General features: G+C 51.9%; 1 long non-coding RNA gene across 1 annotated transcript; it reads left to right on the top strand.

The window, feature by feature from the left end:
• The first annotated feature begins 6,359 nt into the window (after positions 1 to 6,359).
• Positions 6,360 to 11,087, top strand: LOC144301948 (uncharacterized). Its single transcript, XR_013368872.1, has 4 exons — positions 6,360 to 6,545; positions 7,846 to 7,992; positions 8,698 to 8,860; positions 10,234 to 11,087. It is a non-coding gene; the product is annotated as an uncharacterized LOC144301948 (long non-coding RNA).
• The last annotated feature ends 1,012 nt before the right edge of the window (positions 11,088 to 12,099 follow it).

Genomic DNA, 12,099 nt, shown 5'->3' with positions numbered 1-12,099 from the left:
ACAAGGAAAGGCCCACATTCCTTTGCAAAGGCTGTGGATTCAGCTCCACGTCTGTCCCATGTGCTGCTATGCGGGATGGGCTAGCAAAGCAAAAGCCTGCTCTTCCTCAGGTCAGCACATGCTGCTGGCTCATTGGGCCTCCATTAGGAAGCGCGCACTATTAAAATCTTCATTTTGTGGGTGGCGGAGCTGGGACTCAGAGAGGTTAAGTGGCCTGTCCAAAGTCACACAGCTCAGAAGGACGAGATTCACACTCAGGCCTGAGATCTGAGGTTTCCTGTCACTTGGAACCAATTTCCTTCCCTGCGGCTCTCAGGACTCGCAGACATGCGGCCCTTGCTGCTTGTTGTTTGTTTCCATTTATCTTTTCTAAATCCTGTTCTTCCCTGGCCTCTTGTGACTGACTTCACATCAGCTCCCCACAGGGTAAACCAGCCTACGTGAAGGCCAGGCCGTCATCACCCGTGGGCAAGGGGACTTACCAGCCCCGCATCTCATCGGCCTGCAGCAGGAAGCACGTTACAGCTTGGTGGGCCAGCAGCCTCCTGGGAGGAATGTGGGGCATGACCTGTCCCCAGGACCTTCCGCCATGGCCCTGATAAGGGCTGCACAGGCAGGGAATGTGAATGCAAATTGTCAACCACCCTGGCTCACAGCGGGAGGATCCTAGGATGTTCTAGGCTCCTCCTGGGCCGGGGGTGGGGGTGGGGGGGTGGGGTGGACGGCCCACCTTCATCCATATCTGAGGTTAGCAGAAAAGGAGACTGTTTTATTTTTATTTTTTTATAAATTTATTTTTTATTGGTGTTCAATTTGCCAACATACAGAATAACACCCAGTGCTCATCCCATCAAGTGCCCCCCTCAGTGCCCGTCACCCAGTCACCCCCACCCCCCACCCACCTTCCTTCCTACCACCCCTAGTTCGTTTCCCAGAGTTAGGAGTCTCTCATGTTCTGTCTCCCTTTCTGATATTTCCCACTCACTTTTTCTCTTTTCCCCTTTATTCCCTTTCACTATTTTTATATTCCCCAAATGAATGTTCAAAACCAGGGACTGGATCTTGACGAGGCAGGCTGGCCATCAAGGCTCATCAGTGCCACGCTTCTCCCGCACTCTAGAACAGAGCAAGCTCTGGGGAGGAGGCCAATGTGCTCCGTGCAGCGTGCAGCGTCCCCACCCCCAGCCCAGGAGCCTGGGCAGGGCCTGCAGAGAGATTGGGGACTGAGCCCTTTGGGGACACATTTCTCTTTCTGAATGTGTGTACACGTCTGTGTGTGTGTGTGTGTATGTGTGTGTGTTGTGAGTCTCCATGTGTGCGTCTGTGTGTTCTCGTGTGTGTGTATCTCTGCCTGTGTCCCTGGGCCTGTGTGTGTGTCCCTGTGTTATGTGTGTCCGCATGCATCCGTGTGTGTGTGTGTGTGTGTTGTGGGCTGCAGTGTCAGAGTCTTAACTCCTCTGAAACATGTTTTCCAGCTCACACTGATGGGGAGGATTTGGAGCTGGTCCCCCTCTTTCCTGGGGAAGGCGCCCTGGGAGACCCTCCTGGGAGTCTTTAAGCGCAGGGAGGGCTCGGGTCTGCAGAGGGGGAGCCCTGGGCCCGACCAACCCCGTCCTGCCAGCAGGGGGCGCTGCAGCCCCGCGCACCGCGGCCTGGCCTTCCCAACCTGGACCGCTCAGCTTCCAAGGCATCTCTCATCATCTCTCATCATCTCTCATCATCTCTCACCATCTCTCCGGAATACAGAGGCGGGGGTCAGGGCACCTCCCCGCGCGCCCCGCCGCACCAAAGCTCCCTTGATGGGCGTTTAAAGGGAGGCGCGGCGGCCCCGACTCTGGGAACAGAGGGAGCCCCAGTTCATTGCTTCAGACTGGGAATGAACATCGAATTTTGGTCGCCTCCGTGAAAGCATATTTTACTTAGACACGTAGGTTCTTAGAAACATTTTGTTGGAAGATTGGCCCTGATTTCCAAGACTGGGTGTGGAGGGTGGAAGTGGAGGGGGTAACCAAGGTCGTGGGCTGTGCACCTGTTGGGAGGGGGGTAGACCAGCGGCTTAAGGCGGAGACACTGGGGTGAGACATCTTTCGTGTCCTCTGCATCACTGCAGCCATCCCTTCCCCCTCCTGCCCCCTCCCGCCCTCCCCCCTGTCCTACAGGAACCCGAGTCCCGTACCCCAGCAGGACCAGCCTCCTTGCCCAGCTGGTGTGTGTGTGTGTGTGTGTGCTCCCTCCTGCCTGCCCGGCTCCGGCTCGCCCTCGGCCTGGCCCAGCGCCCGCACAGGTGCAGCTCCCGCAGCCCGGGGGCCCCAGCATGCAGCCGGGTCAGGGCAGGCCTGGCTCCTGGCTCGGGACCTCCCGGGCACCCTTCTCAGGAGCCTGCGTTCCGGGACCCAGCTCCATGGACACTTTCTCTGCCTGAGCCTCCCTTGACTGCCTTCAACGCCACCCGTCCCGGTCCTTGCCCTGACCGCCAGCGTCCAGCAGCTCATTGACCCCGCATGGCCCATGCTCGCGGGTCAGCCTGTGTGCACTGGCCTGCCCCCAGCCTCCCTGAGAAGAACCCGGGAGTTCTCTCTTGTCCCCCGTGGTCCTGCGCCAAACCCTGGGCTTCACAAGGATGTAGGGAACATTTATAAAGGGAATTCATGTCCAAGCTCTTCCTTCCCCTGCAGACACTGTGTCTCTCCGTCTCTCCTCCCGCCACTCCCACTGGGTTCATCCGTCCTTCTGCGAGGTTGGCAGTGGAGGAGGGCACAACCTCGAGGGGGCAGCTGGGCTATGGGGGCTCAGCAGTGTAATGTTTCCCCCCACTATGGAATATGCAAGCTCTGGAGAGCCCAGTGTGCTCCCTGCAGGCCCCCACCCCCACTCCATGAGCCTGCGCAGGGCCTGGAGAGGGGCATGGGACTGAACTTGTGGACACACACTTCTTTTTTGGAATGTCTGTGTATGTGTGTGTGTGTGTATGCGCGCACACCCAGGTGTGTGTTGTGAGTCTTTGTGTGTACCCGTGTGTATGTTCTAAGTCTTTGTGTGTACCCGTGTGTATGTTCTAAGTGTGCATGCCTCTGTGCGTGTTATCGGTCTGTGTGTGCCTGCGTGTGTGGTACGAGTCCCTGTGTGTATGTTGTGAGTCTCTGTGTGTGTGTCCACATGTGTGTGTCCCTGTGTGTGTGTGTGTGTGTGTGTGTTGCAGGCCGCCGTCCTAGAGCTCTGATGCCCTGGAACTGTCCGTTCAGTTCAGATTGATGGGGAGAATTTGGAGCAGGTCCCCGGAGAAGAGCCAACACTGGGAGCTTGGGGTCAGCAGACCTCCTGATGGCCCCTGGGGTCTGGGAATCCCAGTCCTGGAAGCCGGGAGCCTCCTGCAGACCCTGCCCTGGCTCTGACTTCAGGACACAGGCGTGGTCCCTTGGGGGGCATTCGAACTCCTTCCTGCTCATGGGCTGTGTTCTCCCGTGGCACAGGGTGGAGGTGTTAGGTGCCGAGAAGAGCCCTGGCTTATCGGCTGAGGGCTTCGGTCATGGTCATGTTTCCCAAGAAGAAACAGAGAAGGTCCTCCGTGGTGGATCCTGGGCGGGAGCGCACGGGTGTGATGCACCTGTCGTACCTGCCCAAGTCGGTCACACGGACGGCGTGCTAGGAGTCTCGGCCCCGGCACTCTCTCCGTGAAGGGTGGTTTTGCTTTCTCCGCCGCTCAATCAGATGTGAGGAAGAGCAAGTCCACGTGTGGTGGTTGATGCAACAGGGAGACATTCCTTCGTCGTAAAACATGATGAAAGTCAGAGCCAGGATCCCTATCACCCTCGCCAATAATCCACTCCATAGATTTGTGTTGTGAAAGACCCATTTATTATTTCATCCCCTTTTCAGATAGAGTTCATGACAATGGCTCAGCTCAAATAGGGAGAATGTATGCACATGTGCTCTTAACGGAAGAAAAAGAAGAGGCGAGCACTCGGATTGCCAGTTGCCCTGAAATGTCCCGTTCTTTTAGCATAAATGTCCAGTCGGGCCAGCATTTGTTCAGTCAAAAGCCATTTCTCAAAGGAGATGGAGAAGCAAACCAGCGTAAATGGAGCCCCTCTTTCCAGGGGGCCTGGTGCTCCCTCCTGCAGGTGCTGGGGGGCTGGGATGTAGGGCAATCACTGCCCCTGGGGTGCGCACAGGGGGTGCAGCGGTTCTGAAACTGAGGCTGTGGACCTCCTGTATCAAGATCACCGCATCCGTGTGCTAACAATGTGCATTCTCAAGTGTGGCCTTCATCGGCTTTTTACAGCTCACTGCAGAAACGCTGGCCTGGTGGGTGACCCGACACACGGAGGGAAATCATCTCCCTGCAGGAGAGAACAGCCCTGAAGTCCATTGAGGGCAAACACAGTAGCTCTGAGTCCTCCGCGGACCTCTTCTGAGTGCTTGATGCATGAACTCACCTAACTCTATAGCAAGCACCGTGGTTTCGGCTGCAGCTTTGTTTTCGGGTCGGAAACGGAAGCACAGAGAGGTTAAGTAACTTGCCCAGGGTCACGCAGCAGGAGAGAGGCCAGCGGGGCAGCAGAGGCCAGGATCTTAACGACGGTGCTGCTCTGCCCCTGCTAAGATGGAAGAAGGAAGGCCCTTTGTGTTACGGGGCTAAACATAATCCTCTTAGAGAACTCGTCTTTGAAGGTTTGGCCTGAGTTATAAATTTAGAAATTAGGACGGAAACTGGGGGATACTGATCGAAGACTCAGTGAAGCTAGAGAGAAGGAATGGTTGGGGGGGAGGATGGAGAAGAGGGAGGAACAAAGGTATTCGAGACCCTTGCAAGAAAAGAGGAACCTTTCTCTGGGAAGAAGCCCTGGGGTTTAGGCTGAAAGTACAGGTGAGAGGCTCACAGGGAGCAGCCCGAGAGTCAGTACGGCTCTCCTCCAAGAGATGGTGCTGTGTGTGTTTCCTACAAGGGAGGTGCCCTCACTCCCAGGCTCCCCTGAAGTGCTTCGGCTCCTGTTCGGTTTGTGTTGGTTGTTGCTTTATTTTTATTTTTTTTGCATGCAAATATGTTTTCTTTTTTTTCTTTTTTTTTTTTTTTACTGGAGTTCAATTTGCCAACATATAGCATAACACCCAGTAGTTGTTGCTTTAGAGCAGGAAGGCCTTTCCTGGGATCCCTCAGCGGGGAAACACGCTCCTGCGGGTGTTGTGGACAGCGGGGAGGGCCCTAATCAAAGCTCTCTTCGCAGAGCCAAGGGCTTGGGCCTTGGGGCGAGCCCAGGGTCCCCTTCACCTCGTGCAAACACAGTGATGTGGGAGGCAGAGGCAAAAGAAGAATTAAATCTCCTGACTGCCCACAGCCCACTGACCAGTCCCCGAAACAGGCAGAGTGACCTTCCTCTAGAAACTCCGCTGTCTCGCTGTTAATACTTTGCTAAGAACAAAAGGCAATCTTAGCCCGACCCCCAGGACCCTGCAAGTCTACTTTAACATAGAAAATCCCTTTGGAAGCTTTCTTTATTTCTTCCCCCAAGACAAGTTGGCAATCCTCCCCCGAGCATATGACCCACCGATAGACACCTGAAGGGTCTCGTGGCTCAAGTTTTATTAGACGGTAATAAATAACCTTTCCCCCAAAAATAGCCAGCCTCCTCAAGGTCCTGGAAACCTTGCTTCCAAAATTCCTCAGAGGCTTACGCTTTCCCTAACCCCCTCCCAACTTGAAAGTATATCAAGGGCCACTTCTCATGACCCCAGGGCAGCTCTTCCTGCCCACAGGTCCCATCCCGGTGCTTTAATAAAACCACCTTTGTGCAGCAAAGATGTCTCAAGAATTCCTCCTTGGCCATCAGCTCTGAACCCCAACGTCTTTCCTACATGAGCAACCGTACTGGGGAGTCGAGACGGGTGCTGAGGCCTGTGGAGTGGCCACCAGGTGAGCAGTCCCACAAAGCCTTCATCTTCCTGACAATGGCTCTACAGAACAAGTTATTAGGTTTTTAATCCCCAGTGCATGGGCCAAGAAATTAAGACTGAGCTGAGCGGCTGCCAAGCCAACATGTGTAGGGCAGCTCAGGATGGAAACCCTGGCACTTCGGTCTCCCGTCCGCCCACCCCGCCCTGCCTGGGAGCACCGGGGCACAGATGTCTGTGCACCTGCCACCAGCCCCGGCGACACTCTGAACTCTCTGAACGGTACGGGAAGACAAGAGGATCCATCCCAGGTGCTAATTTGTTTTCTCCGTGTTTGCTATTCCCGAAAGGTGGAAGCCAATCTGATTAATTGAGGGTTTCAGTTGCTTACGCTCAGACTGACTCTAGGGTCTGAGGTGCTTCCTGCTGCAAATTGCTGTGGGACGAGTCACCCCTAATCCACAGAGCTTTGTATCTCTTACAGGAACGGTGAATAAGGCCTTCCTTTTTAGGAAGTGGAAGGCAAACAGAAGCTGTCTTTTGTTTCAAAGTTCTTTAAATTCCCCACCCTCTGGTCCTGGTTGACATCAGCAAGGCTGCCATGGAAGAAAGGAGAAAGGAGAAGTACCTGGGGCATGAGATTTGCCCATAAGAGGGTAGGTCTGGACAGTCTGCATCCCCTCTCTCTCTCCCTCCTCCTCTCCCCCTGCTTCCACTCACCCTTGCCCCCCCCACCAACTTCCTCCTTTGTTTCCTTCCTCTTTCCTCCTCTCCCCTTCACTCCCTCCCCTTCCTTCTTACCCCCAGGGTGGGGTAGGAAGGCACCATTGACAGCCAGCCCAGGAGGCAGAGACCAGAGCCTCTCAAATGTTAATGTGCTCCCCGATAAATCCCTTCAAGTCTTTGTTAAAGTCTGGGGGGAGAGCCGAGATTGTGCATTTCCAGCAAGTTCTCAGCAGCGCTGCTGCTGCAGCTGCTGTGTGAGGCTTTGAACAGAAAGGCATGAGGAGGCATCAAGGGCCAAGGGGTGGCGCCTGGCCTGGCCCAGCTAGCTCTGGGGAGGGCTCAGCAGGGGCTGCTGACCAACTTTGATGAGGCCCGGGCAGCTGGGGCAGCTGGTGGCACCTGGACAGCCGGTCCCTGTGCCCCTCAGACCAGCTACTCTGGAAGCTGCAGCTTTGCCTCTTGGCTCTTGGGGATCTTTTGAACTCAACAGGCTCTCATCTGGTTCTGCAAGAAGGGCTGAGGTGAGTGGAAAGGAGGAGAAGAAAATTGTGAGGAGACCCCTCATTCGATCGGGGTGAGCTGGGGAGGCAGGAGGTGCCCCTCTCATGCTGGACGCCGACTCAGCCCTGCCGGGCTTCACACTCCTCCAATCTGAGGGCACTGGACAACCCTGGGGCAGGCAATTAGGGTTCTGCCAAGTGTTGCGCATCCCCGGACTGCACCAGAATCTCTGGGGGTAGGTCCCAGCTGCCCCACCTCCTGTCACACCACCCACGTGATTCCGACCAGTACTTGCATCTGAGAGCCACCATCACCAGGGTCGCGTCCAATGCTGCGTCTCTTTCCCAAGTAGTCAAGCTGTCTTCCCTACGGTGTCTCAGGAGGCTCGCAGGAAGCGCTGCTGTGCTGGACGGTCGGGGGCAGCCAGCCTCTGCCCCTCGCTCTGGAGGAACTGAGGCCGGATAGATTAAGTCCTGGTCCACAGCTGCCAGGTGCAGGCCAGGACGAAGTCCAGGGGTTTGCACCCTTGGTCTGAAGCACCTTCATCATAGCCACCCCCTCATACCCACCATTCCCTTGACAACACCCACTATTTTTTCCTGACCCACTCACACATTTTTTGTGGTTCCTAGCTGTTACAAAAAAAAAAAAAAATCCAAATCGCTGTCTTCTGAAGACCTGCTGTATTTCACCACCCACTCACCTGCTACTTCATTCTGTATCTTCTAGGACAGCAGTGTTAGCCACTCCATTTTCCTGACTTCCGGCAGCCGTGTTTGCTCGTACTTGGAAAGCCATCTACCTAGAGCTTCCCTGCCAAGGTCTTTCTCATCCTTCCTGGACCAACATCCATATTCTCCCTCTCTGGGGATTTCTGTAAGAAGTAACCACCCCCTCCTCTGTCTTCCCACGGTGCTATGGATGCTGCCTTGAGGGGCATCATATTCAGGGATGGGTGGGACTCACCTTGCCAGGCCCAAAGCTTAGCCCCGCAGCGGGTGTCCTGCGGGTCCGGAGTACATGTTACTAGGCTCCCAGAAGGAGTGACTCATTGAGCAAGAATTGTGCAATGAACGACCCATCCCGACCGACCACGGGAGCGCCGTGATCTCCAAGAATTTAGCATCTTCCACGGATTAGTGAAGATAGTTGGATAAAAAGTTTGAGTCTTTAACCCCAAATATATAAGCAGATATGCCATGCCCTCAAGTTTTTCGTTGTTCCGAACTGATAGAGAGTAAGAGACACAGGATATCACTCAGGTAACCACAGAGATCCAGGAGGGAGAAAAAACTCATTCTGATGGTCAAACAACTAAAATCATCCACATTTTCAAGTCATGGGTTGACTCAGAGCGGCAGAAACCGTTCATGCCTTTATGCTACACACTATAAGTACCTAGAACCATCTTCGAGTCCAGCAGTCTGGAGGACATGTAATAGGGTGACCTCATTAAAAGAGCAGGAAAGTGAGTCCTTTGAGGTTCCTGGTGGGTAGACGTCAGAGACCTGAGCTACGTTCTTCTCTAGGGAGTGTGGGCAACAAATCAGATGAAGTTGATTCTCTCCTTTCATTTCAAAGTCTAGCCAGGTTCCAGAAACCAGAACCTTCCCACCTCCCACTTAAGAGTAACTAACGGCCTCCTCCGGCTGTGGAATTATCCTGATCACTGACATGGAATGATGTTTCCTTGGCTCCGGCACTTCTCACTTGGTTGTTGCCCCTGCCTGTGTTCGTTCCCCAGGTAATTTTAAAACACTGTTCCACTTTGCTTCCTGTAACTATAGCCAGAGACATGCAAGACAGTGAAAGAGTCATTATTTCCATAACTGTCCACGAGCAATTTTCTTGCTTAAACCACATCTCCGACCCTCCCCTCAGAAAACAACCCAAACTGAGAATATGTTTTCTTAGCAAACCTCAGTCAAATATCTTGGCTGGTTTGCCATTTTTCTCTTAGCGGATTCCAGGAAACAGGGCTGCAGGGGTGCCTTATGAAGCCCCAGCTTGTGAGGCTTCAGACATGAACCTCCCATCCTGAGGAAGGGTACCAAGAGGTCAGGTGCATGGGGTGTTTTTCTTCCCTTGTTCTCCTAGTACCCACAAAAGTATAAATTCAGTCTTCCCCCCACCCCTTTCTCTTAAGAAAATGGTTGCTGGGAAAAGAAATAGGAAACTATTGGGTTTTTTTTTTAAAGATTATTTGTTTTTTAAAAACTATAGTCATATGAGTTCTTCCTCTCTGTTTGGTGCAAATGATGACAATTAATGGGAAACTTGGCTATTTATTTCTGATATAAACAGTGATAGAATCTTGAGGCATCTCCATGGACATAGCATGCTTCCCTATGGGTGGTTGGTCCATGGGCTGTAGGAGGGTGGGGAGGGCCCTGTCAATAGTCGCTTCCCTATGAATTCCTGTCCCCAAATCAGGCATGCTTGCACTCCCCGTGGTTTCCTTAGCGGGGACATCTTCTCTTTCAGGATCTGGGGCATCTAGGAATTCCTCTTTCATTCAAACCATTAGACCGTGAAACCAGAGTCAAAGGGACTCAGCTGTCTCAGTTCGTACCTCACCATCAAAGTGAAAGATCTCTAGTGTCCTGGGCGGCAAGACAATGCGTGACTCAGTTGCCTGATTTATAATCACGCCCCACACCAGGGGCCACAGCACACGGGACCCACCAGCTTCTGAGACCAGTTATATTTTGGGAGCTTCAGCAAAGAAAACTCTGAATGGAAGCAAGACAGCACTGGTGCCTCTTTCTCAGGGAAAGACTCATCAGAGGTCGTAGATGGGGCAGTCATTTTGCCCTGGGAACAAACTGTGAGGAGAAAGGGAGTCCCAGCAAAGGGGATTGCCCCACCCATAATTCACATGAGAAAATCACCTTTCAGTTTCTGGGATGCTCTCCAAAAGAAACTCCTTACCCCTCTCCCTAAACTTGCTCTCACTGAGCAAATGTCATAGGTGAGGCTTCTTGTTCACGCAGGGCAGCAAAATGCCAAGCATGGTTGTGCCTGCACAGGGACAAGGCATCTTTGGGATGAAGGGCAGTCTTGTCTGGGAAGATGTTGCAGAACTGTCCTCACAACTCACGGCCACGATTTTTGCAGGTCAGACCACAAGATTAAAAGAATAAGGACAGGAGTAACTGGAGAGGATCGCTGTGGGCCCAGGAATCTGAGCTCTGAACTGCACAACAATCGAAGAGTGATTATCCACCGTACATCTGCTAGAGAAGAAGATAATTTCTACCAGTGTTTACTGCCTGTCAGGTTCTGGGCTACCCACGTCTTATGTGTATTATCTCACTGCATCTTCTCAGTGACTATATTTACAGATAGAAAAATTGAACTTTAGAAGAGTAATATATGGAACAAGAATGCAATTTCACAATTCATAAATGGTGGGGCTTAGAATCTGTTATGGACTGGATTGTGTCCCCACCCCCAAATTTATATGTTGGAGCCCTAACCCTCAATGTGACTATATGCAGAGATAGAGCCTTTAAGAAGATAATTAAGATTAAATGAAGCCCTAATCCAATGGGACTAGTATCCTTTTTTTGTTTTAAAGATTTTACTTTATTATTTGAGAGAGAGAGCAAGAGAGTGCTCATGCTCGAGTGAGGGGGAGGGGCAGAGGGACAAGCAGACCCCCTGCTGAGCTGAGGACCCCCCTCCCAGGGCCCCCAGGACCATGACCTAAGCCAAAGGCAAATGCTTAACTGACTGAGCCACCCAGGTGCCCTAGGACTGGTATTCTTTTAAGAAGAGGAGGAGACACTAGGGATCTTTCTTTCTTCAAAGCACACAGGGTGGAGTCCATGTGAGGACATATTGAGAAGGAGGCCATCTACAAGCCAGAAAGAGATCCCTCACCAGAAATAAACGATGAAAGTATCTTGGTCTTATACTTCCAGCCTTCAGAACTATGAGAAAATAAACATCTGATGTTTAAGCCACCCTGTTTGTGATATTTGTTATGGCAACCTGAGCTGACTGCACAGAGTCCTATGGAAAATCTATGTTCCTAACCTTTGCTCATGTTCAACTGTCCCCTCATTGCACAGTAGCAGCTTTCAGGCTTGATGGGGTGACCTAGTGCTGATATCCAGTTCCAATGGGGAGTTCTCTTGCCCTCAGAAAGAAGCGTTAAGGGTGATAGCGGCCTCTTACCCTGGGAGCACACTAGCTCTATTATATTAACAAATAAACATGCCAGATTGGATGGATAATAAACAAGCAGAAAGGTCTGGAATCTTGTGAGAGGATAGAACCATGTCTCCTTTTGAGAATTCAATACTACCAGATATGTCCCTAAGGCACCTCAGTGCTCTGCAGGTCCAAGTGGACCCTTGCTGTCCCCCACCTCCTTCCCCTGCCCCAAAACACCACAACCCTGGTTCTCTGCCCATGCTCCACATCGCAGTGAGTGGCACTGTCCAGCTCCATCCTAGCCCTATTTCTGAGACTGCATCCTTCACATCCTCTGACCCATCTGTAACAGAATTTTGATCTCTTCCTTTTTTTCTTTTTTTAAAGTTTATTAAGGTATAGTTAACATACAGTGTTATATTCATTTCAGGTGTACAATATAATGATTTGACAATTTTATATGTTGCTCAGTGCTCCTCACAAGTATACTATTAATCCCCTGTGTTTTTTTTCTTTTAATGTCCTACATATCTTCAAAATACATCCACTTCCCCCCAGCTCCATTGCTACCACCCAGCTTAGAGTACTGAAATAGCCATCCATCTGGTCTACCCATAGCATAGTGTTGTGTAGTTGTTAAGTGTGTGACTTTGCAGCCAGATAGCCTGGATGGAATAGTGGCTATTTATTCTCTCTGTGTTTTAATTTCATCATAGTTAAAATAAAGATCATAATAGTACTTGCTTGATCAGGTGCCTGCACTTCATTAAAACACTTATGAGTGTGCCAGACACATACTAAATCAATCAGTGCTAGTTGTCA

This window comes from Canis aureus, chromosome 30 (genome assembly GCF_053574225.1).
Source record: "Canis aureus isolate CA01 chromosome 30, VMU_Caureus_v.1.0, whole genome shotgun sequence".
Taxonomy (NCBI): domain Eukaryota; kingdom Metazoa; phylum Chordata; class Mammalia; order Carnivora; family Canidae; genus Canis; species Canis aureus.
The sequence above is the reverse complement of the archived record's forward strand: the minus strand, read 5'-3'. Positions and strand labels throughout refer to the sequence as shown.